This window comes from Schistocerca piceifrons, chromosome 7 (genome assembly GCF_021461385.2).
Source record: "Schistocerca piceifrons isolate TAMUIC-IGC-003096 chromosome 7, iqSchPice1.1, whole genome shotgun sequence".
NCBI classification, from domain to species: domain Eukaryota; kingdom Metazoa; phylum Arthropoda; class Insecta; order Orthoptera; family Acrididae; genus Schistocerca; species Schistocerca piceifrons.
Genome location: NC_060144.1, coordinates 152,005,344 through 152,028,640, shown reverse-complemented (window position 1 = coordinate 152,028,640; position 23,297 = coordinate 152,005,344). Strand labels below are relative to the sequence as shown.

General features: G+C 44.1%; 1 pseudogene; it reads left to right on the top strand.

Moving 5' to 3' along the window:
• Positions 1-21,911: 21,911 nt before the first annotated feature.
• LOC124709196 lies at positions 21,912-22,029 on the top strand (annotated as a pseudogene).
• Positions 22,030-23,297: the final 1,268 nt, after the last annotated feature.

Here is a 23,297-nt window from a genome sequence, read left to right as displayed (position 1 = left end):
GTAAACGGTTGGCCCTGACTAGTATAATTACGCTATCTGACTGCATAGAACAACGACAAAGAATGAAATGAAAATTTCGTTAACACAATTAATTAATTAAGTCCCCAGCAACTATGAAACCTACTAAACCAAAGCACAAGTATAACTGTTCTGTATGTGGGAGTGTGACTCAACGTACACATCTGGCACGGTTCTTCTCCAACAAGACAAGAATTTTTGAATACCGTTTATACTGACGTAACTAAAGGAAATAAAAATACCATAATTACTCAAGAAAACCAGAATTACACTCTAATACAAGAACACAAGCCAGATGCTTTGTTGACTGAACCTGTAATGACGCATTATTTAAAACATGGAAATAATGAAAAAACACGCAATATTTTACCTTCATATATATTGACGAAAAGCACTCTGATCGTTACAGTATTTCCATTAGAATAACATCTGCTATCTCTCCCATCAAATAACTGCATAAAACATGGAACAACACTCTCCACTATTACATCTCACTCCGACTTCACGACAAGCAGTGCCCACTAGCACATCTCGGTACGACTGACTACAACGAGCTCTCAACAAGCACTGACTTCCACGAGTTTTTAACAAGTACTGACTTCCACGAGCTCTGCCCACGCACTGTGCTACGAGTTCTTAACAGGCACTGTGGAGGCGGCTTAATAGTACTCTTTGGCGCAATCTCTGGCGCAGTGGCTCAGTGTAGCCACCTTTCAGATGAACTTCGTCGTTGGCAAACCAACGGTGTTATTCAACCCGTTTCAGCGAGCCAGTGGGCTTCTCCCTTAGTTATTATAAAGAAACCGTCTGGCAAGTTACGTTTGTGTGCTGATTTTAAGTCGACAGTTAATCCTCACTGTCATTGATTCTTTTCCTTTGCCTAGACCGGACGAGCTGCTGGATAAGTTAGGGGAAGCTCGTTTCTTTTCCAAAATTGATCTCCGTGAAGCATATTTGCAATTGCCCCTCGACGAGCAATCACAACAGTATTTTGTCATAAACACGTCGTTGGGGTTGTTCCGTTTTCTGCGTTTGCCTTTTGGTTGTGCGTCAGCTCCAGCTGTTTTTCGGCGTTTTTTGTCACAACTTCTGGCTAATGTGCCATCGTGTTGCAACTATTTAGAAGATATTGTTGTGTCCGGTCGGACGCCTGCTGAACATTTCCGTAATTTGGAGTGTTTGTTTAAAGTGTTGTCTCAGGCAGGCCTACATTGCAACATAGATAAATGTTCATTTTTCCTTACGGAGGTGGAGTATCTGGGACATGTTATTAATGCTCAAGGCATTCATCCCTCCCAGTCACATTTAGCAGCTATTCGTGATTTGCCCGCCCCTCGCAATCTGCATGAATTGCAAGCAGTTCTTGGCACATTGACATATTATATTAGGTTTATACCTAATGCATCACAGATTGCTGCACCGTTGCATCGTCTCCGCCGTAAGAATGTTCCGTTTGTGTGGTCAGCTGATTGCCAATCAGCCTTTCAGCAGCTTAAAGAGGCTTTATTGAATGATCGTTGTCTGGTCCATTACGACCCTAACAAGCCTCTGGTGTTAGCTTGTGATGCCTCTTCTTTCGGCCTCGGTGCTGTGTTGTCTCACCGAGTCGGTAACACCGAACGTCCTATTGCGTTCGCATCTAAATTGCTCAACAAAGCTCAGTGTAATTATAGCCAATTGGACAAGGAAGCGTTGGCTATTGTGTTCGGTGTCACAAAATTCCATCACTACCTCTATGGTAGACCATTCTATTTAGTAACAGATCACAAGCCCCTGACGTCACTGTTTCATCCGTCTAAACCAGTTCCTCAGCGGACAGCTCAGAGACTACAACGTTGGGCTCTTTTGTTATCACAATACCAGTATGAGATACTGTATCGCCCTACAGCTCGGCATGCAAACGCTGACGCGCTTTCTAGATTGCCGATTGCTGCGGATGATGTCTTCGATTCCTCTGACGACTCTTGCCATCAGATTGACGCCGATGGGCATCAATCACTCCGGGATTTTCCGATTGATTATCGTCAGGTGGCACGTGAGACAGCTACGGATCCTCATCTGAGTTTACTGTTACGTTTTGTTCAACGTGGTTGGCCGTCCAAGGCAAAGGACATATCGGATCCTGTGGTTCGTCGCTATTATCCGCAACGTCATCTGTTGTCTGTTTCGCACGGAGTTTTGCTGTTACGCACCGAGAATGACCAGCTTCGTGTAGTGGTTCCCCAAGTGCTCCAATCCAAGGTCCTCGACTTGTTGCATCAAGGTCATTGGGGAGTGGTCCATATTGGCATTCTCGTTGGCTCATCGTGATAGATGCATTTAGTAATTTTCCGTTTGTTGTGCCCATGCAGTCTACAACGTCTGCACAAACTATACAGGCGTTGACTTCAATTTTTTGTATTGAGGGTCTTCCAGAAGTTTTAGTGTCTGACAATGGTCCACAATTTACCTCTGCTGAATTTGAAAGTTTTTGTTCTGCCAATGGCATTCGCCATGTTCTTACTCCGCCGTTCCACCCTCAATCGAATGGTGCAGCGGAACGTTTTGTACGCACATTCAAGGATCATATGGACCGCCTTCGTGCTACGCACTCTCGTCAGCAGGCCCTCATCACGTTCCTGTCGTCGTACCGGACCACGCCACGCGACGGCCCTTCGCCTGCGGAGCTTCTCCACGGCCGTCGTCATCGCACCCTACTACGGTTGTTGCACCCCCCGGTTCGACCCGCCGCTTCTGAGCACCGCACGCGTTTTCAGCGCAACGACGCCGTTTTTTCAGAGTTTATCACGGTCGCCGTCGTTGGGAACGTGGTACCGTGATAAGTGTCCAGGGTCGCGGTTTTTATACTGTTCAAGGTGCTACTGGGGTGCACAGGAGGCATCAGAACCAGTTGCGCCGCGCTGGCCGCCCGGATTCTGCCGCTCGTTCTTTGTCCACAGATTTGGTCCGCGGCGGGTTCCAGCCGCGCCTTCCGACTTTGCTGCCGCGCCCAGGGCAGCAGCAGCAGCCGTCGCCGCTACCACGCCGACAGCCCGTCCCGTTGATGCCTCCCGCGCAGCTTCATCCGGGAGCGCGCCAGGTGGTCGCTCCGGCGCCTGCGGTCCCTCTTCAGTCGCCACCGCCTTCGGTGCTGATGGACGTCGACCCCTCAGCCGGGCCGCCTTCCCAAGCGGTGGCTGTGCAGCCTGTCCTGCAGCCGCTTTCCTTGGGCACCCCCAAGGAGTTTGACACCGCAGCGCCTTGTCCGGCGCCCACTCAGCAGCCGTCGACGCAGCGTCAGGAGACGCTGCCTCTCTTCGTGGGTCCGGACGCCCCGTCGCGTCCAGTACCAGAAGCTGCGCCCGTGGTCACAGGCGTGCACCCTGACCTCGGTTTTCAGTCGGTGTTTCCCGAGGCTCCGCGCAGCCAGTGCTGGGGTGCGGACCGGGGACTGCCACCGACAACAGTCTCCGCCCCGGTCTCTTCGGCTACGCCTGCGGCCAGACCCCTCCCCCGCCGTCGACGCTCGCCACGTCATTATTCAACGACGGTGCGGCGATTTGGGGGGGAGGAGTGTTATATCCTAGCCAGTAATGCCACCCGAGCCCGCTGCCAAAAGGTTGGCAACATCAAAGTCCGGACGCCGTCCGCATAAGCAGCGCCAGCGAGACAGGAAATCGCCGCAAGTCTGCGCGCGCCACCGCTGGCTTCTGGTTTCTTAAGCGCTGGAGTCGCGAGCGCTAGGACAGTTCTGTATTCGCCGCTCAGTTGTATACTCGCCACCGAATTGTGTACTTGCTAGTCAGTTGTGTGTTCATCGCAGCAGAGCTGTTGTTTGTCGTCAGCCGACGCTGACCTAGCCGCTCCGACTCGAGCTAGACAGATCTCTGTAGACACGGAGTTCACTATTGTGTTTCTGTATCTTCGACAATAAAGATAAGTACCGACTTTTATTTAATCAGAGTGTTTGGGTTTTCATCTTTCTGTTCACTGTTCCAGCGGACCGGTCGGCCCGCTATTAAAAGTGTGGCGGTGACTTCGTAAGCCGTTTCTACCGCGAATTGTTTGTCGCTACGAACACCGCCACAAAAGGAACACCACCTACTTTAAATGAAATTCAAATCAAAATAAACTTCTGATTTATTACAAATGTTCGTCTTTGCACGCAAGAAAACAAGCGTATTGACAACATGAATTTAACGTATTAGACTATTAATCAGCACAAGTATGATGTCCAGGGAAGGATAATGGGTTCATGCATTCCCTCAATGGTGTGAATAAACTCCACGAATCTGAATGAGCTGGGCGCGCCTCGTGTTCATGCCGTTTATTGTTTGGCATCTTGTCATTGCAGTTATGGCATCCCGTTTCTTATTCGATTTACTGGCGTCACTAAGTTGCTGGCTTGCCTACCCATGAGTGGCAGCAGCAGCGCTTATCGGTACGGATACTGTGGTACTATCTTTGGAGGGACCGCTAGTATTTACGGGTCGCGTTGTGTGGAGCGGTCAGTGGCGAACGGACGTCAGTTCGGTTGGGGCGCAGCAGCGAGCAGGTCCGTGCAGCGCGGGGAGGCAAGCCGGGGCCGCTGGCGGCGTGCTGTCACTGCCGGATCGAGGAGGGCTAGCTGCGACAGCGACGACTTCGTTGCACACCGAACTCTGGACGTTTAAGTTGAGTGAATAGTTAACTGTTAATGCAACCTCGACTATTCTGAGATCTCGCCTTTGGTCATCGAGTTGTTGCTCCCAGGGCCGCTGAGCCTGCCGGCGACGAGTGAAGTGTTTCGAGGCGGTGAAATATTGCAGCCATCTTTCTCTATTTGTTATTCATCATTGAATTTAGTATTATTCTTATTAGTGAAGTGCAGCCAGCAGTACTTTCTGCCTTGTGGCGCTAACGCCCTGGTTACCTGCCCTGGAGGTTAACGCACTTTTCCGGTAGTGTACCTTCCCTCGTCGTGTTGATGCTGTCCGACACGGCTTGTAGTTCGACAGCCTCTTGAATTGTACTGTGCATATTTTTTTGGGAGGTCTGCCTTGGTTCTAGTGTTTCCTTCAGCCTTCCGAAGACGTAGTGCTGTCTGTCTCTTCGCCCTCGCCTGAAAATATTCCACCGTTGTACCAGTGATCCAACGTTAGGCGGATTGGTTAGTCGGTCGGTCGGCCCTTAAGCTGCCCCTGGTTTGAGTTGCCATCCTGTTACGTGAGTACAGCTCTTGGCTGCCTGTCTCACCTTACCTTATGTTTGAGTTATCTTCCCAGGCTGACCCTTGGAACACTGGCTGAGAACCGCTTGTCCTGATTCCTTAAATTGTGATGTTTGTTTTAAGGATATTTGTAATTTTCTAATTATTGTTGATGTGGCCTTGAGCCGAGTAATAATTTCACTTCTTTTATAATAAGGCCTTCAGCCGTGTTACAGTTTGTTTGAAAACGAAGTATTTATCTTAATTTGTGCTATTTGGAATTGTTCTTCTGACTTCTAATTCAGGCCTTCAGCCATTTGTGATTTGAAGCTGGGTGTGGCCTTCAGCTGAGCAATAATTTCACTTCTTTCATAATAAGGCCTTCAGCCGCGTTACAATTTTTTTTTTTAAAGCAAACTTGTTTTAAAGGCAAGGTATTTGTAGAGATGTGTGCTATTTGGAATTGTTCTTCTGACTTCTAATTCAGGCCTTCAGCCGTTTGTTGTTTGAGGTTATTGTTGGTGGCCTTCGTCCCTAAAATTGTGGAATTTTTTTCTGTGATAAGGCCTTCAGCCGTCATACAGTCAATTGTGTTTTTTTTTTAAAAGATTGTTTTAAAATTTAATTTCTCTAAATAAAGTTTTCGTATTTGTTGTGCAACCGAGAATAACTGATTACGGCCCCGTCCACAATCGTAACCTTAACCTGCTCCATCCTGAAAAACCAGCTCTCACTGAATTTTACTATGCAGTGTGTAATGGTACTTGAATTACGTAACCATTACGGCACCTCATCTGAACCTCTCGATATCAGTAATATTCTACTGTGTTTCTGTTAACTACTTAACATATTTCTGAGACAACATTCAGATTTGATTTCATTTGTGATGCATCGAAATGTATATTGCAATGATATTATTCTTATGTGTATTCTTTCTTTTGTCACTATGATCTTTGACGTACTTGTAACTCTGATTTTTGGGCGCGTAAGCGATTGTTAGTTAGTTGTTAACTTGTTAGAGAGTCGGACCTTGAAACGGTCAAGTGTTGGACGTCATGGAAAGACGCATAACGTAGTCCGCTTATAAAATGTGAACTTTAACAGTGACTGTGAAAGAGATGTTTTCAAGTATGTTTTGTATTGTGAAGTGATGTTTGTGTGTCACGTGATATTGCATTAAAAAGAAGTGTAACTTAAATTCGGAGTGCTGATTACTTTTTTTTACATCACCATTGTCCTGCAAAAGTGTGATCTTCAAGAATGGTTTGTGAAGCGCATGTACAAAACTTTTGAATATAGCAAGATAAAACCTAGGTCTCTTTGCATCCGAGCTTGGAATCATAACCACCTAGATTTTCAACGATTGAGCCATGATTTTACGACGAGACCAGCGTGGGAAACACAAAAAGATGAGTGCCTAGTTTATTAATTATTACATGAAATGACGTTATTAACTGTGCTCTAATGACACCTGCCACATAATATGACTGTTGTTGCCCGAAAATGCAGTATTTATCACCGTGAGCAACACCACAATCGTTATTAAATGCTGACCTTTGTTGTGGTACGGTTGTTAGAAGTGGTTGGCTGATCGAAGTAAAATGAAAAGATCCTGTCTCCGTAACTGGAATCTAACGGCATCGTGGCGTCGGTGTACGCTTATAAAATGGTAAACTCCCACCTAAGGAGCCGATGCTGCACAGTATGCTCACCAAACTCTTATCGTCTCGATGGACTTGAAGATGTGGGCCAACACGTTATGTGCACCAGCCCGGAATCCGTGGATCACGCTAAGTTGTTGACACGATGTCCCAGGGCAGAACACCAGAGTGATGCCCCCCCTCAGCGATCGAACACGTGAAGTCTCCTCTAAGCCGACCGATGCAATAGTGTCTGCGATCTTACGTCCCTGCACTCGACAGCAAACATCAGTTAGGCAAAATTTTATTTACTTCTGTCCAACGGCATGCAACTCCAATGTTAAATGGTTTTCCACCACCGAATATATGAAGCAGAGAGACTATCATGGCCCAAACCCCTCTCAAAGTTTGTTGCGGAAATTCCTGTCTGGCGTGCAGAGGTGATAGGCGAATCAGTGCGTTGTTTCTCCAACTCAAAATTTCCAATACACCAAGCGAACGTGACGGGATCTGCACCAGGACCCGTTCCCATAGCAGCAAGCCTGGCCTCTTCAAGAATAGTGAGTTCTCTCCGGACGTTATCAGGTGGCCCGTAAGACTCAAACACGCCAGATGGACGCCGGACAGTAGCGTACGCATCAACACCGAATGTCCCGTCCTCTTTTGAGTGACATGGAGTCCCGCAGCCCTCACTCGAGTGGCTGAACCGCTCTCGTAAGCCAGGAAGTGGCGAGCCGACTGCCTCGTTACTCCCAGGGCTGTGTGCCTCGGCTATTCCTCAACTCCTGGGGAAACGAACTGCAACGTCCCACGAATTCCCTTGGCCAAAGTGACATATTTTCCGACAACCCCTACACTTTTATAAGACACAATACTCAGAACCAAGTACGGTAATCAGAGTTAAATAAAGTGATGAGAATCAAGAGTCCCGCATATCTCCAGTCATTACAAGGAACAGATAGTGTTAGTTTGTTAACAGAAGCAGGCAAGCTAGACAGTTTCTTTCTTCTAACTGTGACAGAAAGGGTTGTCCGAAGTAAGTGGGAAGGAGAGTTGAGCCATGGTTCGTTCACATTCGTAACAAGGAAGTTATTAGCTTCCTGCTCACCTGAAATTTTCGAAATGAAATAGTTGTTCTAATTACTGGTCGTACCACAGAGTAGCATTGACCTTAAAGATTGAAAAGTGCCAGTCCTCTGTGAATTCTTCCTCGACCAGTTGCCGCATCCATAGCTTGAAAACGAAGTATTCACTTCAAGGCCAGAAACAATGGTATGCTTCGGCAGCTGATCGACCTCGTCTTTGTATAACAGTCCTACATGAGCTGGGAGCCATATAAAGGAGATTCTCATACCTCCTCGTCTATTTAGAAATGATTATCATATGATTTCCAGTATTTGAATATTCATTTTCCCGTTCCTCTTTGGGGTTTCAATAGATTGCTAACAACAGGTGCTGGTGTCCCGCATGATGACCAAATCTGGGAGCCTCTCGAATCGCTATCGCCGCCGCGTTAAATATTGATCAGCGTGGCGATGACGAATTGTGTCTACTTAAACGTTTCAGCTGGTGGGGCCGATCAAGGTGCACGAGTAAGTGTTTTCCGTTCGAAGTGCTGTTCATCTGATGACGTGTCTTTCCATACAGTTTCATGATTTATTGTCGTATGATCGTCCATGTTTTCTTTTACGCTGTTGGAGAGGGACGTAATGGATGGAAGGTGTTAGCACAGGACTGTTTCTGGGAAGAGAGCAAAGGGAATTAGCTTAATCCGGAAGGGCGGTTGGAGTGAGGAGAGAACATCAAGGCAAACGGTACCCTCCAAACCAATGCTGTAAACGTCACGTACGAACTTTTTTGCTCTTCGCTCGGAGCAACTATGAGCTCGATATCAAATGACAAACACTCCAGTAATAACAGCACTACTGCACTGGTTTTTGCTGTATTAGCTTACTGAGGCCAGTGCCAAAGTGAAAAAAAAATTGTACATCGACAAGTCGTTTGGGCGATTTATGCCTGATATGCCATAAACTCGAAGCAAATGAAGAAGCCGAGGGGTCATGAAGAATATCGGGGAGACAAAATTTAAGCATGACGATGATTTGAGAATGGAGAATTACAAGATCTCAGAAATGTCTTTAAATGATTACAAGTTTCATTTATTTTTTTACATAAAATTCCAGTGAGCTTAATCGACATCAATAGCCCTAGACGTCAGCGACACTGGGTAGCACGTAGTTCACATAATCGACGTTCAGTTTCTGTCCATACACAATGATTGGGAATCTTCCTTGTTTCGCTAATTCCTACGTTTTGTCTTCGAGCGTGATGCTCAAACAGCTGTGTAACTGTAGCGGCAATCATTTACTTTTTACTCGTGATCGTTCCGTGGTTTATGAGCGCATTGAAAAATTATGTGACGACGGTACAGCTGCAAAATACGATAAACTTCTGACATATTTCTTTACATCGTTTTTCTTTTCCATCTCGGAATGGCACCCTACGTTCTCAATATTTCTTTGGGTGTATTCTAATCTCTGCTGTTTTTACCTCTACAGCTTCCTCTAGTACTGCGGAAGTTATTCCCTGATATCTTAACACAAGTCCTGTCATCCTGTTCCTTCTTGTTGTCAGTGTTTTCCATTAGTTTCTTTCTGCCGGCCGTTGTGGCCGAGCGGTTCTAGGCGCCTCCGTCTTGGAACTGCGCTGCTGCTACGGTCGCAGGTTCGAATCCTGCCTCGTGCACGGATGTGAGTGATGTCCTTAGGTTAGTTAGGTTTAAGTAGTTCTAAGTTCTAGGGGACCGATGACCTCATATGTTAAGTCCCATAGTGCTCAGAGCCATTTGAACCATTTTTTTTCTTTCTTCGACGATTCTGCAAAGAATCTCCTCATTCTTTATCTTATCGATCCACTTAATTTTCAACATAGTTCTATAGTACCATATCACAAAAACTCTGATTTTTTTTTTTATTTTCTAGTTTTCCCATAATCCATGGTTCGTTACCACACAATGCTCTGCTCCATTCTCAGAAATTTCTTCCTTAGATTAAGACCAAAGACTGATACCAGCAGACTTCTCTTGGGCAGGAAAGCACTCTTTGCCTGTGCTGAACTGCTTTATATGTCCTCCTTGCTGTGTTATTTAGCTTCCAAAGTAGCAGAATTCCTTCGTCTTCTTCGTAGTCCCCAATTTTTATGTTAAGATGATGGCTAATCTCATTTCTATTACCCCTCGTTACTTTCGTCTTTCATCGCTTTACACTCGGTTCACATTCTTTATTCATTACACTGCTTTTCCATTCAATAGATCATGTAATCCTTCTTCCCTTTTACTGAGGATAGCAATGTCATTAGCGAATCTTAGCATTGACATATTTCACCCTAAATTTTACTCCCACTTCTGAACCTTTCTTTTATTTCCATCATGGCTTCTTTGATATGAACATTTAAAGGTAGGAGCGAAAGACTTCATCCCAGTCTTACACCCTTTTTAATTCGAGCATTTCGTTCTTGATCTTCCATTCGTTTTAATCCCTCTTAGTTCGTGTACATAATGCTCATTATCGTCTTTCGCTATAGCTTACTTCTATTTTCCAAAGAATTTTGGACATCTTGCACCATTTTACATTTCCGAATGCTTTTTTCCTGGCCGATAAATCGTATGAAATTATCTTATTTCTGCACATCATTTTGAACGGCTGCTTGGTTGCTACTTCCCCCATTTATTTCAGAAATTCCGAAGGAATGTTCTTTATCGCTTCCGCTTCATTTGATCGCAAGTCTTCCAACGATCTATTAAGCTTTGAATCTAATACCCGATCACCTTTGTCTTCATTGTTACCCCCATTTCTTCCTGAAACTCATCAGACAAGTCCTCCTCCTTCGCAAAGGATTTCAATACTCTTCCCACCTGTCCACCCTATCCTCTGCACTTAACAGTAGAGTTCCCACTACGCTCTTAATGTTGACGCCCTTAATTTTAATTTCACCGAACTTTGTTTTGACTTTCGTATATACTGCATCAGTCATTCCGACGACCATTTTTTGTTATTTCTTCACGTTTTTCCTGCAGCCATTTCACCTTGGCTTCCCTGCAGTTCCTATTTATTTATTCCTAAGTGACTTATATTTCTGTATTCCTGAATTTCCCTGAACATTTTTACTTCCTTCTTTCGTCGATCAGTTGTAGTATCTCTTCTGTTCCCAAGGTTTCTTCGCAGTTATCTTCTTTTTACCTACGTTTTTCTGTCCAACTTCTATTATTGCCCCTTTTAGAAATGTCCACTCCTCTTCAAGTGAACTGCTTACTGCGATATTCGTCATCGCAGTATCTATAGCATCAGAGAACTTCAAACGCATCTCATCACTCATCATTACTTCAAAATCACACTCTTTTGCACACTGATTCTTCTGGACGAGTCTCTCTACTTTTCATCATTACTTAATAGTGATCTGAGTATAGATCTGCTCCCGATATATGATTTCGGAATGTCTGACAATTATAATCCAGTAGGAAACTTCCGGCAGCTCCAGGCGTTGTCCAACTATACCTCCTCCTCTCGTGATTTTTGAATAGTGTATTTGCTGATACTAGCTGACATTTATTGCAGAACTCAATCAGTTTTTCTCCTGTCTTGTTCCTACTATCAAGCCCACATTCTAGGGTAACTTTTTCTTATATTCCTTCCCCTATTACCGCTTCCCCCCCCCCCCCAGTTATTAGACTGTGGCCTCCTTCTACGTACTGAATTATATGTTCAGTATCCTCGTATGCTTTCTCTATCTCTTCATCTAGTGCTTATGACATAGGCTTATAGACCTGAACTGTCTTGGTTTGCTGTTCATGCTAATGAGAACAATTATACCACGAAATGTTTGCAATAATTCACTCTCTGATCTACTTTCCTATTCGTACCGAACCCTACTCCCGTTGTACCATTTTCTGTTCCTGTTAATATTACCTTACATTCGTCTGACTAGAAAGCTTTACCTTGTTTTCAATTCAATCCAGTGACTCCCCACTATACCTATAGTGAGCTTTTGCATTTCCTTTTTCAGATTTTCTAGGATCCCTACCACGTTGAAATTTCTGACATTCAACGTTCTACCTCGTAGTATGTTGCCGCTTCGTTGCTTATTGAATCTTTTTCTCTTGGTCACCTCCACCTTGGCAGTTCCCTCACGGCGATCCGAATAGTGCTGTAACCAGTAACATTTTGTCAATGCAGAGTTCATCATGACATTTTTTCAATTACAGGTCACATATCCTGTGGTTACACATTGTATAATGCAGTGGTCTCCATTGCCTTCTGCTGCCTCGTACCGTTTATCGTTGCTGATTCTTCCGCCTTTAGTGTCAGTTTCCCACTTCAAGGGCAGGAGATTGGTCTGGAATTCTGTGCGTTCCTCCACCCTCTTTGACAAGACCGTTGACCGAAAGAGGGTATTCTTTACCTCGGTAGTCTTCGGCCGCCATTGCTGATCATTTTATTCAAAATTTTGAACCTGGAACCCAGGAAGTTTTAATTCAAAATGGCTCTGAGCACTATGGGACTTAACATCTTAGGTCATCAGTCCCCTATAACTTAGAACTACTTAAACCTAACTAACCTAAGGACAGCACACAACATCCAGCCATCACGAGGCAGAGAAAATCCCTGACCCCGCCGGGATCGAACCCGGGAACCCGGGCGTGGGAAGCGAGAACGCTACCGCACGACCACGAGATGCGGGCGAAGTTTTAATTATCAGTCATATACGCTACCCACATAACAACTTAAAAATTGGCACTTTGGAGAAAAAATTAATCACCATTAGGAGATAACACGCTATAGGAGTCCACCAGGTGTGACCTCTTACAAGAGTGTAGTATAGTGCGATGCGGTGGTGGGGCCTTGCGGTATGCCAGGTCGCTTCCCCGGTTTATACAGTCACTCTGTCTTCTTCCCAGTGCTGCTTGTCAGTGGCTGGGCTAACCCCTCACTGCACGAAGGTGAAACGTAGCATGTAAGTGCTCCTCGAGAAATCAGCTGGTACAAACCCTGGCGTTGCCTGAGCTCTGTCGCAGCAGGAGGGTGCGGCGGTCGGCATTTAGGCTCGGCTCCAGAAATCTGTTTGCCCCTGTTGTCGGTTGTCAAGATGAAGTTAGGTAGAAGACTCGAAAGTGAGTGACGGCAGCTCAAGATGTGATCCCAGCATACAGCCGGTAAGATAATAATCGTGCTGCCCTGGAATGGCAGCACAGGCGCCCTGCTCCCAAGCAGAACAGCTCGCAAACAGGCAGGTCGCTTCCTCGTCCACAGAAAATCGGCCTGGCCTTCTTACGAGGAGCATATGGCAAGCGCCTTAGCCCGATTTCTCAGAAATCGGGAGGGGAAAAAGAGGGAAAATATGCCTCAGCTTGTCCGTAGCTGCTAGATTGTTTCTGATAAAACGACAGCAAAGTGTCTTTCAGCGAGTAATTACTTCATCCAAAGCGGTGCCAAAGCGACAAGCGTCGTGAATTGACATTTTTGCTCCTCACGTTCGAAACCCGATTATTATTTTTAATTTTCATGTATCTACACACATCCACGAAAGATTACTATAAAAAAATTTCCAACGTATATTGAAATTACGTTGTCCTTTTTTGTCTTGTAATTGTACGTCTGGTGAATGAGTTTAAAAAAATAATAAATGACTGAGAAAAATTATTTAAAATTGTTTTCAGTGAAATTCCTCTGATGCATTTTGACCCATAATCGATTGCAAGTGCCAGTTTCCAGGAAAGAGATCCATTATGTGTGGTTTGCCGCGAGATTATTCAACGAGCAATGTTAACGACGCTTCTTTTCCGAGTGAGATTCATACAATGAAATGTCAGACCGTCAAACATGCTTTCGCGCGATGCTCGTGGTGTTAGGAATTTCTATACTTAGGATATTTCTGCGTTAGGTATCATCCAAGGGAATGAAACAAATTTTCTTGAAAAATATACATAATAATTAACATGAGAATGAAATATAAGTGTATGAGACTTTAAAAAGATGGTAACCCCTGAAAATACCACACGCACGTGTATGATACACTAAATGTATGACACTTATAGTGAAACCCAGTTACAATTTTACAGTTAATATAACGCCCTTGTATCCCCTAACTTGGTAAGAAACATACTTGTAGTAATCTTCTGAGGACATGGCTAGATAAATGAAAAAGAATAAATATAAAATAAAAACAATAATCGGGTTTAGAACACGGAGGGCAAAAGTGACAGGCCGCGACGCTATCCACTTTGCCACCATTTCGGGTGAGATTATGGTGCGTTAAAAGACACAAAAGACACGGATTATGGCATTTATCATGTTATCCTCGTTACTTATATTCACCAGGCCATCCTGCCATTAGTAGAGCTGACCTTCCACCGTATCAGTGATGCAGACGGAGTGGTCAACTCTGAGAGTGAAGAAGTTTTTATAGCAGTCGATGACGTCACTCCCCCTTGTGCGTGACTGAATGTGCTCTCGTTTTCTGAGGCTGTTAGCACTCTTGGCTGTCCTAACGTTTAACTTCATAGCGTTCCTCTACGCAAAGTTTACGGCATGAAAGGCGCTCTTGAGTCATCGCGAGGTGAAGTTACTTCAAACAGCCCCGTTACAGTAGACCGTCGTGTCTGCTCTACACTGTTGTCTAAGTGCTAAATCAGATGTCTCTGCCGTTATCTCTCGCATGCTCTGAGGCAATGAGCCCCTGTTTGTTTGTACTTCCATTCTTCCGAGTGTTGACATTGGTTAAGTCATCGCTGCATATTCGGCGGACATGCTCCACTTAGCCTCGTCATAGTCGATTCCAGCAAAATTTTATAGCTGCACTTAACCACTGCTCTGCTGTGCAACAATCCTAATGCTGCGTAACACGCAGTGTGATCTTCGTAATGTACTAAATTCGGTGAGAGTGTCCGTACGTTTCGAGGTACGCCATATCCACATGAAGCTACTCATTGATGAACAGATGCCATAGAACTACCAGATTGAAGTGTTGTTGACTGTTACGTTTTACGAGATGTATTCGGAGTGGATGGTCCGATTGCCGCGAAATGGAAACCACTGTGAAAGTCCGATGGAACTTTGTACAGATGTGTTGGTCAGTGTCTCTAATGTGCCTGTCGATCTTTTCACGTTGCTCTTTTCAGTTCAGAGTGCAAAGTGATCACTTAGAAATGCCTAAAAGAACAGTTTGTCCCGCGAAATATGTGGATCTGGCGAGAGATTTCGCCTGAAGCTGTGCAGCCCACATAACATAAATGCCATGCGTCTCTTTCTTCAAGACAGCCATTTGAACCATTTGGGGGGCAATGAAGACGCTCCTGCAGCTTTTTTCCATGGGAAGTGTTAGATCATCCACAATACAGCCCCTAACTGGCTCACTTCGTTGTTCATCTCTGCTCACACGAATCGCTGGCTACGGAGACAACATTTTGGCACAAACAACGAAAGGAATAACAGCGTAGAGAATTGGTGGCAAGCACAGGCGGCTGTGTTCTGTGAAGAGGATACTGGAAAGTTTGTACAGTACCACGAGAAGTATCTAAGTCGGAGCAGCGACTATTTGGAGAGGTAGTTAGGTAGAATGTGTGGCTAACTGTTGCAAATAAAAAAAAATTATTTCATTGTGGTTTCCATTTCACAATCGTTCTGACCTTACTTTCCGAACAGCCTTCGTATCTCGATGTTCTAAATAATTCTAGACACTGTATGTGGGTTTTAAATTGGGTGATTTTGCGAGCTAACCGAGGTGCGGTAGGGTGCCTCACTCTAGCCTTGAGAGCCCCGTTTTTGTCAACTTGGAAGATGGGAGTGTCCACAGTGTACTCGAAATCAAGACATAGGAGAATGGACAACACCTGGTCACGGACTATACCGAAATAAACATGGTCACGGTAACGTAAATGAACGGCGCAAGTCATGGTGCCAAAACATCCTGACAACGTCAGCCACCTCTGAGCTGAACCGTACCCTCCATACACAACGTCTTATTGGGACGTCAGTGCATTCGACACTTTGCATCTCTTGAAAAGAGGGGAAATCGCGACTCATCGGTGCACGCTACGCGCTTTCTGTTAGCTACTGTCCAGTTTGTTAACTCCATTGAAGGTATATAGCCTTATGTGTTGCTGTGAGCAACGGCCTTTTGAGAGGTACCCAACTCCAAATGTCTATCACGTACTGTTCGCTCGAAAACTGAATGAGATGGACCTATATTCAGTGGCAGCAGCGATTCCTGTCGTGTTCGGAACCGTTTGTCTCTCTCAAGACGTGGCACTTATAACTGTTCCCTGTCGGTTCAAATCTTTTTATGACCTCTGTTCTCACACCGTGTTATGTAGCTGTGAGAGGTACACCATTTATCGTAGACACGTTGGACAGTCAGCGTTGATGCACTAATAAAATGTGCAGCTTCTTTCACTACACGGTCATGGATACGTCTCAGCACGACAGCTCCCTTCTGCTCTTCTGTCACGTCTCCTAGTCGACCCACCCTGCTGCTTTGATACCATAGAATCAACCGACAGATGCACACCACTTCATTGTCATGAACTGGTCAGCGGTGGAGGGTTTCACCAGTTCTGCAGCACCTACAACGCCCCAAAGCCACTAGTGTCCTCATAAGGGGGTGGCTAATATTTTGTCAGCTACTCTTACATAACTTACCGGCTCCCACAGATATAAAAAAGAAGAAGAAAAAACCGGTGCACTTAAACGGACCACAAAGCCTACAAATCCGTCTTGCAAGCCTCATAGCGGATCCACTGCATCAACAGTTACATGTCAAAGCTCTCATATAGAAGTACAGTCTGCAGTTTTTTCTCAACGTCTCCGAACAAGTAATCAGAGAAAGACGGGATGGATGATTCTAAGGCTCATCCATATTAAAAGGGAGGGGCTACGACAAAATTACGCCGTTTTTGGCGTCTAAGTTTTGTACGAGAACCATCAATGCTCCAGAATATTCGAGAATGTTGTAACACGCTTAATGCTTAGCCACTGTGCTTACAAAAAACTCCATCATAGTGTGTTGGTGCCATCCCCATTAAGCGACTTCGGTAAGGAGCCAGTGCCAACGACATCTGTGCTACCCGAATACATACTAAAAGTCAACGGCTGCCACAGTTGATGGACTTGCGCTGTCCTCTGCCGACTTCCCTACATGTACTACTATGCCTACAATATATTAAAGTATACCCCCTGTTATTTTCATTTTTAACTGATGTTCAGGTCAGGTTTTAATGTGATGCAGCTATAATTTACTTTTTAAGTTGACGTTGATACACGCTGAATATCTCCCATAGCGAGTAAGATACGAGAGATTAAGTCACGTACAAGTTCATTTTAAGTCATTTTTCACTCGATTAATATGTCACTGGAACTGGACTGAAACGCGATAATATTAGTACGATGTGCCCTCCACCAAGCACTGTTCAGGGTCTTCCAGAATTAACGTGTAGGTGTAGACAAAAAACTCGAGTGTGTGTGTGTGTGTGTGTGTGTGTGTGTGTGTGTGTGTGTGTGTGTGCATAAGATAACTTGGTTCAAAAATGTATATTAAGTGGCTGTGTGACTCCCCTACTAAGAAGCCAAATAAAAAAATTGTTTTGTTAGTAGCTACAGCCTATCTTCTTCAGCTACAATTCTGATGTTTCTGACCTCAATATACGTCTCTCGATAACATATTTCAGGCCTTTACCGGTAGAGTATTATCTGATTTTATACGTGTTGCAGAGGGCATGTTGCATTTATTATGTGTAGTCAAAAAAAATATGTAATCTAAATCTAAGATATATTAGACGCACACAGAAGATCTATTATTTATATTTTCAGAGAAAATAAATGCGCTCCTACTGAGGATCTCACAACTGTGGCGGAACATGTTTGGGTATACCATCTTATGCCAAAAGGCGAACTTCATTAATCAGTTTTTTTATCCCAGCACGGGCACAAAGATTTAAAAATCCAAGATTATTAAAAATATATGATTCTTATTGCCTTAAGATCAGTCGGATGAAATAATATTATCATCATCATATCTTAACATTGAAATAATTACTTACAATCAAACAAATTTTGTAAAGAGCCACGTAAAGACGCTCACATGTTTCTGGCACTGTACAGGGGATTCTGTTGGGGGATTGAGGGATAATGGAGAAGGGTAAATGTATCAGTTTGAGGTAATGTATCCTGGCCAGGAAACGACCGAGTCGCAAGTTATAAAAGAAAATCGTTTTGATACAGCTTCTACTGCAAGCTCTTTGCTTTCCATGTTTTGGGAGAAGCTAATATGAACCAAAAGAAGAAAAAAAGTCGAGTAAACATGGGCTCTTAAGTGCATGCCTTAAGAACTACGGGCACTCGTTCATATTTGCTTCTGCGAAACACATCTCCTGAATAAGTGTTCGTAACATCTTTATCCTATACAATTGAGGGATGAAGGAAAGATTGTTATTGAAAACGCTAGATCTTAGTAACCTCTTCTGTTAGTCAAAAACCAAAGCGTTGCCACCACTCTTCTTTTTATTTATTTATTTATTGTGGGTTTCATGCAAAGCTCATTTCACTAAATACACTTATCTCACATAACGAAACAAAAACATTTATCTGACTTCATTGCAATATATAAAACACAATATACTATGTAAAGAAACTGCATAAAGATAAGCGAACAACTGTGCGAGATAATTAGTTTATAAAGTACATTAGTTCAAACGTGAGGGCACCTGACAAAATCTACAAATTTTTAATATAAAATCTAATCACATACAGAAAATGTCTTCAAAGTTTAAAGTTCCCTACTAGAAAGGGATATGAAATGGGTAATATATTTGGCAACAGACTAATTCTTGGAAATAAGAGCTAGTCAAAGAAAAAAAATCTTTAATTTTTTAAATATGTACAGAGTATTTGCTCTCAGATGCTTGTATTTATCACATTCTATTAGTATATGGAGAGGGTATTAATTTTAACAAATGTCTCGTTTTATTAGTACTCATGTGCCATCAGTCTTTCGCATGAAGAAACCACGATATGCATTATAGCATCTTTTTTTGTAGTGCAAGCGGTGACCATTGACATGTAACGTTAGATAATATACGAGGGCCTCCCGTCGGGTAGACCGCTCGCCTGGTGCAAGTCTTTCGATGTGACGCCACTTCGGCGACTTGCGCGTCGATGGGGATGAAATGATGATGAGGAGGACAACACAACACCCAGTCCCTGAGCGGAGAAGATCTCCGACCCAGCTGGGAATCGAACCCGGGCCCTTAGGATTGACAATCCGTCACACTGACTACTCAGCTACCAGGGGCGGACTAACGTTAGATGAAAGCAACTGCATTAATTTTCATTTCGAATAAGGGTGTTTTTTTTCCTTTATTGAAAGCTCAACTCCCCTCTCGTTCTGAGGGACCAAAAGCAAGCAGAGTTTACAGTTTTAAAAGGATACAATATTTGGTATTAAAAACAATAAAAGATTATTTCTATCTATTTTTACTACGAGGAGGGAAGACGAGCTTAACATCTACACCCATTACCCATTGGATGGATCTCCATCAATATGGTCTATGTTTTTGCTGTATGAGATGACAGAAGTGTTGGATGTTGGTACGCAACTTCGTGATTGGGGACCCCTTACCGCTACCGTCACTTTAGCCAATGGCTAGAGATTAAATGTTTCTTCTATCCTAGGTATTCAGACAGAACATATCTGGGTACGAACATATCGCCACGATTTATAGATCCTGGTGATGAAGGCAGATCTGAAAATGTACGAGAAACTTCAAAGTTTTTCTATTAGGATGAAGTCCCACTTGCAAAAGAATGAAAGAAACAGAAGTTGTCTCTGCACACCGCCTCAGACAATTGGTGACACGTACAGATGCATCTCATCCATTCCCGCGCCTTGGAGTACAGTGTTGTGCTTGTTTAAGATATTCGTCACGTGTGAATTAATTGGACACCGCAGTCAAGCCAGTCGCCGGCAACGCGTTCCGTGGTACCGACGTTACGTGATACATACTTTTTGCATGTAGTTAGAGAGCTGTGGGGTGATGGCTGTTCGCTAACGCGACGAGACTGCAAGTGTTCGTTTACGTTGCTCCATGGTGACCTCTGACCCCTCGTACTGGAGAGCTTCCGTGTCTGAGTGGCGGTGCGATTAAATCATCAGCCGAGATTTCTGCATCTCAGCAAGGAAGCAACTGCCAGCTCCTAATTTGTGTCCAGTGATGTCAAGGAGGTAATGACGTTCTGGGAAAGAGAGCTCTGTAAGGTACTAAACTCGGAGCAGGATGTATTCCTTCGTGTCTTGCTGCAAGAATTCCGATTCGTACCGGCGAATTATTTTATAGAATTTCTCCATCTCCAAGAAACCATGCGAAACTTTAAGATTTTCTCCTTGTTTGAGATTGGTACACAGTTAAATTTAATCCTTATGAGGAAAACCTGTAGACCAGTCCTTGAGTATTTCATCGAGCGTACCTTGTTCATAGACTTCGCAGGACCCCCTCAAAAAATAGTTCGCTTATCTGCGGGCATCAGCTGAAAAATTTTAAAGGAGAGATACACAGTATACTTGATTAACTTCACGTTTGAACTCATAAACTTTATTATATCATCTTAGCTTCAGAAGTGAACTGATAAAAATAAGTAGAGTATTTTAGGTGCAATAGTCCAAAGAATGTGAAAGGAGATCCTGCAGGGACGATGACTAAACAGTTGTTGGTCACCTGTTCTCCACAATCTCCTTCCATAATCTCAAGACCATGGTGGATGGACAAACTTTCGCCGTTTTAGGCTGGTTGTTTGTGGCGTAAGTTGCTGCTCGAAAGAAGAAATGTATGGTGTAAGGAACAGCTGCAAATGAGAAGAAAATTCTCCCATACTACCTTCCATAATTTATATCTATTTCACAAACACTTTCACAATTAATTTGTCTCCCACGAGCATTCTCTACTAGCTAATTAAATAACCTACGCTCTCCAAATTCTTTACATGTCCTTAAATCGCAAATAAGCATTGCTTGGCTTTTCTGTTCCTTTCTCAATTTCTCCCGCCGGCATTTTGACTGGAATTCCTGCTGTGTTTGCTCATAGGCGTTATAATTCCTTAGAACAACATTGCGCACATCGAAAAACAAATGAACCCAATGGCGGTACCAGGCGCCAGGAATCGAATTCGGCTATAAGCAGCGGCACGACACCAACAATAGTTCATAGACTGAACTCCAGGCAGCGAGTAGCCATAACAAGACAGGTTGCGACGCCTGAAGAAGAAGACTGGATCAGTCGTTGAAATATCGCGCAAAAAAGGAATCAGCCATTCGGCTGAACATGGACGAGTACAACATAAACCAGTCGCGCCGAGAAAACCTGAGAGACCACTTCTTAGGACCGACGAGCACAGAATTACTTTTCAAAGATGTCTGACAAATGTATGACACGAGACGCAATATAATTTAGGCGTCCCTGCAACGTAATTTGTAAAACCCTAGCACACGGGCTCTAACGATTGCCAGAGGCGTCGACTTGGCAATATCACCGCTATTAGAGGATTCGGGCACACCAAAACTCTTGTACACCCTCTCGGATGGAAGGTCGAACTTATTTGCCCCGTCCATCGTGTCTCTTTAGAAATCAACTTCCTTTAATGACACATTGTGATAGCAAACACGCACTGTACCTTCAGCTGTATTCACTTCGAGTGCTAATATGAGGTCAGACTTTGCATGCTCAAGTCAGTGTTCTTATGCTTCTAGGCATTTGGAGTAACTCTGTTACTCACAGAATTAAATACACCGAGTTACTAATTTCTTAATAAGTTAAAAGTGTAAGAGAAGGATTCCCTCAATTAATCATTACTAAAATGCTTATTAGTTGTTTCATTAGTATAACTACGTGTACAGGTACAATTATAAGAGCTCATCGGACCAAATCTCAATAAAGTGATAGAAACACAGTTAATGACAGGAGGGAACACGTTCGACGTACACGAAGCGCTGTGATGTATAATAGAAGCATTCGTAAGGTTATTTAGTTATCCCGTTTTTTTCTCCTGGGCAACGGCCTTATCGCAGTGGATACACCGGTTCCCGTCAGATCACCGAAGTTAAGCGCTGTCGGGCGTGGCTGGCACTGGGATGGGAGACCATCCGGGCCGTCATGCCCTGTTGCCATTTTTTCGGGGTGCACTCGGCGTCGTGATGCCAATTGAGGAGCTACTCGACCGAATGGTAGCGGCTCCGGTCAAGGACAACCATCGTAACGACCGGGAGAGCGTTGTGCTGACCAAACGCCCCTCCTATCTGCATCCTCAGCTGAGGCTGACACGGGGCACGGATGGTCCCGATGGGCCACTTGTGGCCTGATGACGGAGTGCTTTTTATTTTCTCCTGCTCACTTTAGGACCTTTGTCCCCTCTGTTACTTCGTGTCAGACAGTTTTCAGTTTACGATGTAGACCTGCTTACCTTTCGTAACGATACTGAAGTTGCGCAGCATCACCGTGACGTTTTCGGCGCCTAAACGATTTGTGGCTCTAACTACAATTAATCTAATTAGTTTATTATAATACTTCTTTCGTTTAACGTAAACTACTAAATGTTTTGTTTGTTTTTAATTGCAGCACCTACGTCGTGAAGATCTCGCGAGCGCTAACGGCCATAATTCGCCACTACTTTTGACGCCGCCACACGCAACACCCAGCTGGTTGACGCTGTCCACCGCAATAAGCCGGAAGCTCCGCCACGTCTCCCACGGCGATTATGACCTAACACTTAAATAAATGGATTATTAATCAGTGTTATGTTGTCTTTTAAATTTTATTTATTCTCTTATTTGCCACTTTCGATTCAAGTTCATTTTTAAGGAGTCACTCAGGAGATTTTATTAAGTGGCCAACTTTGTATATCGTTGGTGAAAATAAATCGTGTGCCAGTGTTTCGTGAAAAATAATTAATGTTCATGTGATAAGGCATACCAAATTACACACTGAAGCACCAAAGAAACTAGTATAGGCATGCGTATTAAAATACAGAGAAATGTTTAAAAAAAGAATACCGCGCCGCGGTCGGCAACATAAGACAACATGTGTCTGGCGCAGGAATCCGGTAGAATATCAAAACTCAGACATCGCCGTGGCTGGAAAAACATCCTGCAAGAACAGGACCAACGGCGGCGACTAAGGAGAATCGTTCAACGTGACAGAAATGCATCCCTTCGGCAAATTGCTGCAGATTTCAATGCTGGGCCATCAACAAGTGTCAGCGTCCGAACCACTCAACGAAACGTCATCATGGCTTTAGAAGCCGAAGACCCACTCGTGTACTCTTGACGACTGCACAACAAAAAGCTTTACGCCTCACATGGGCCTGTCAACGTTGACGTTGAACTGCTGATGACTGGAAACATGTTGCCTGGTCGGACGAGTCTCGTTTCAGATTGTA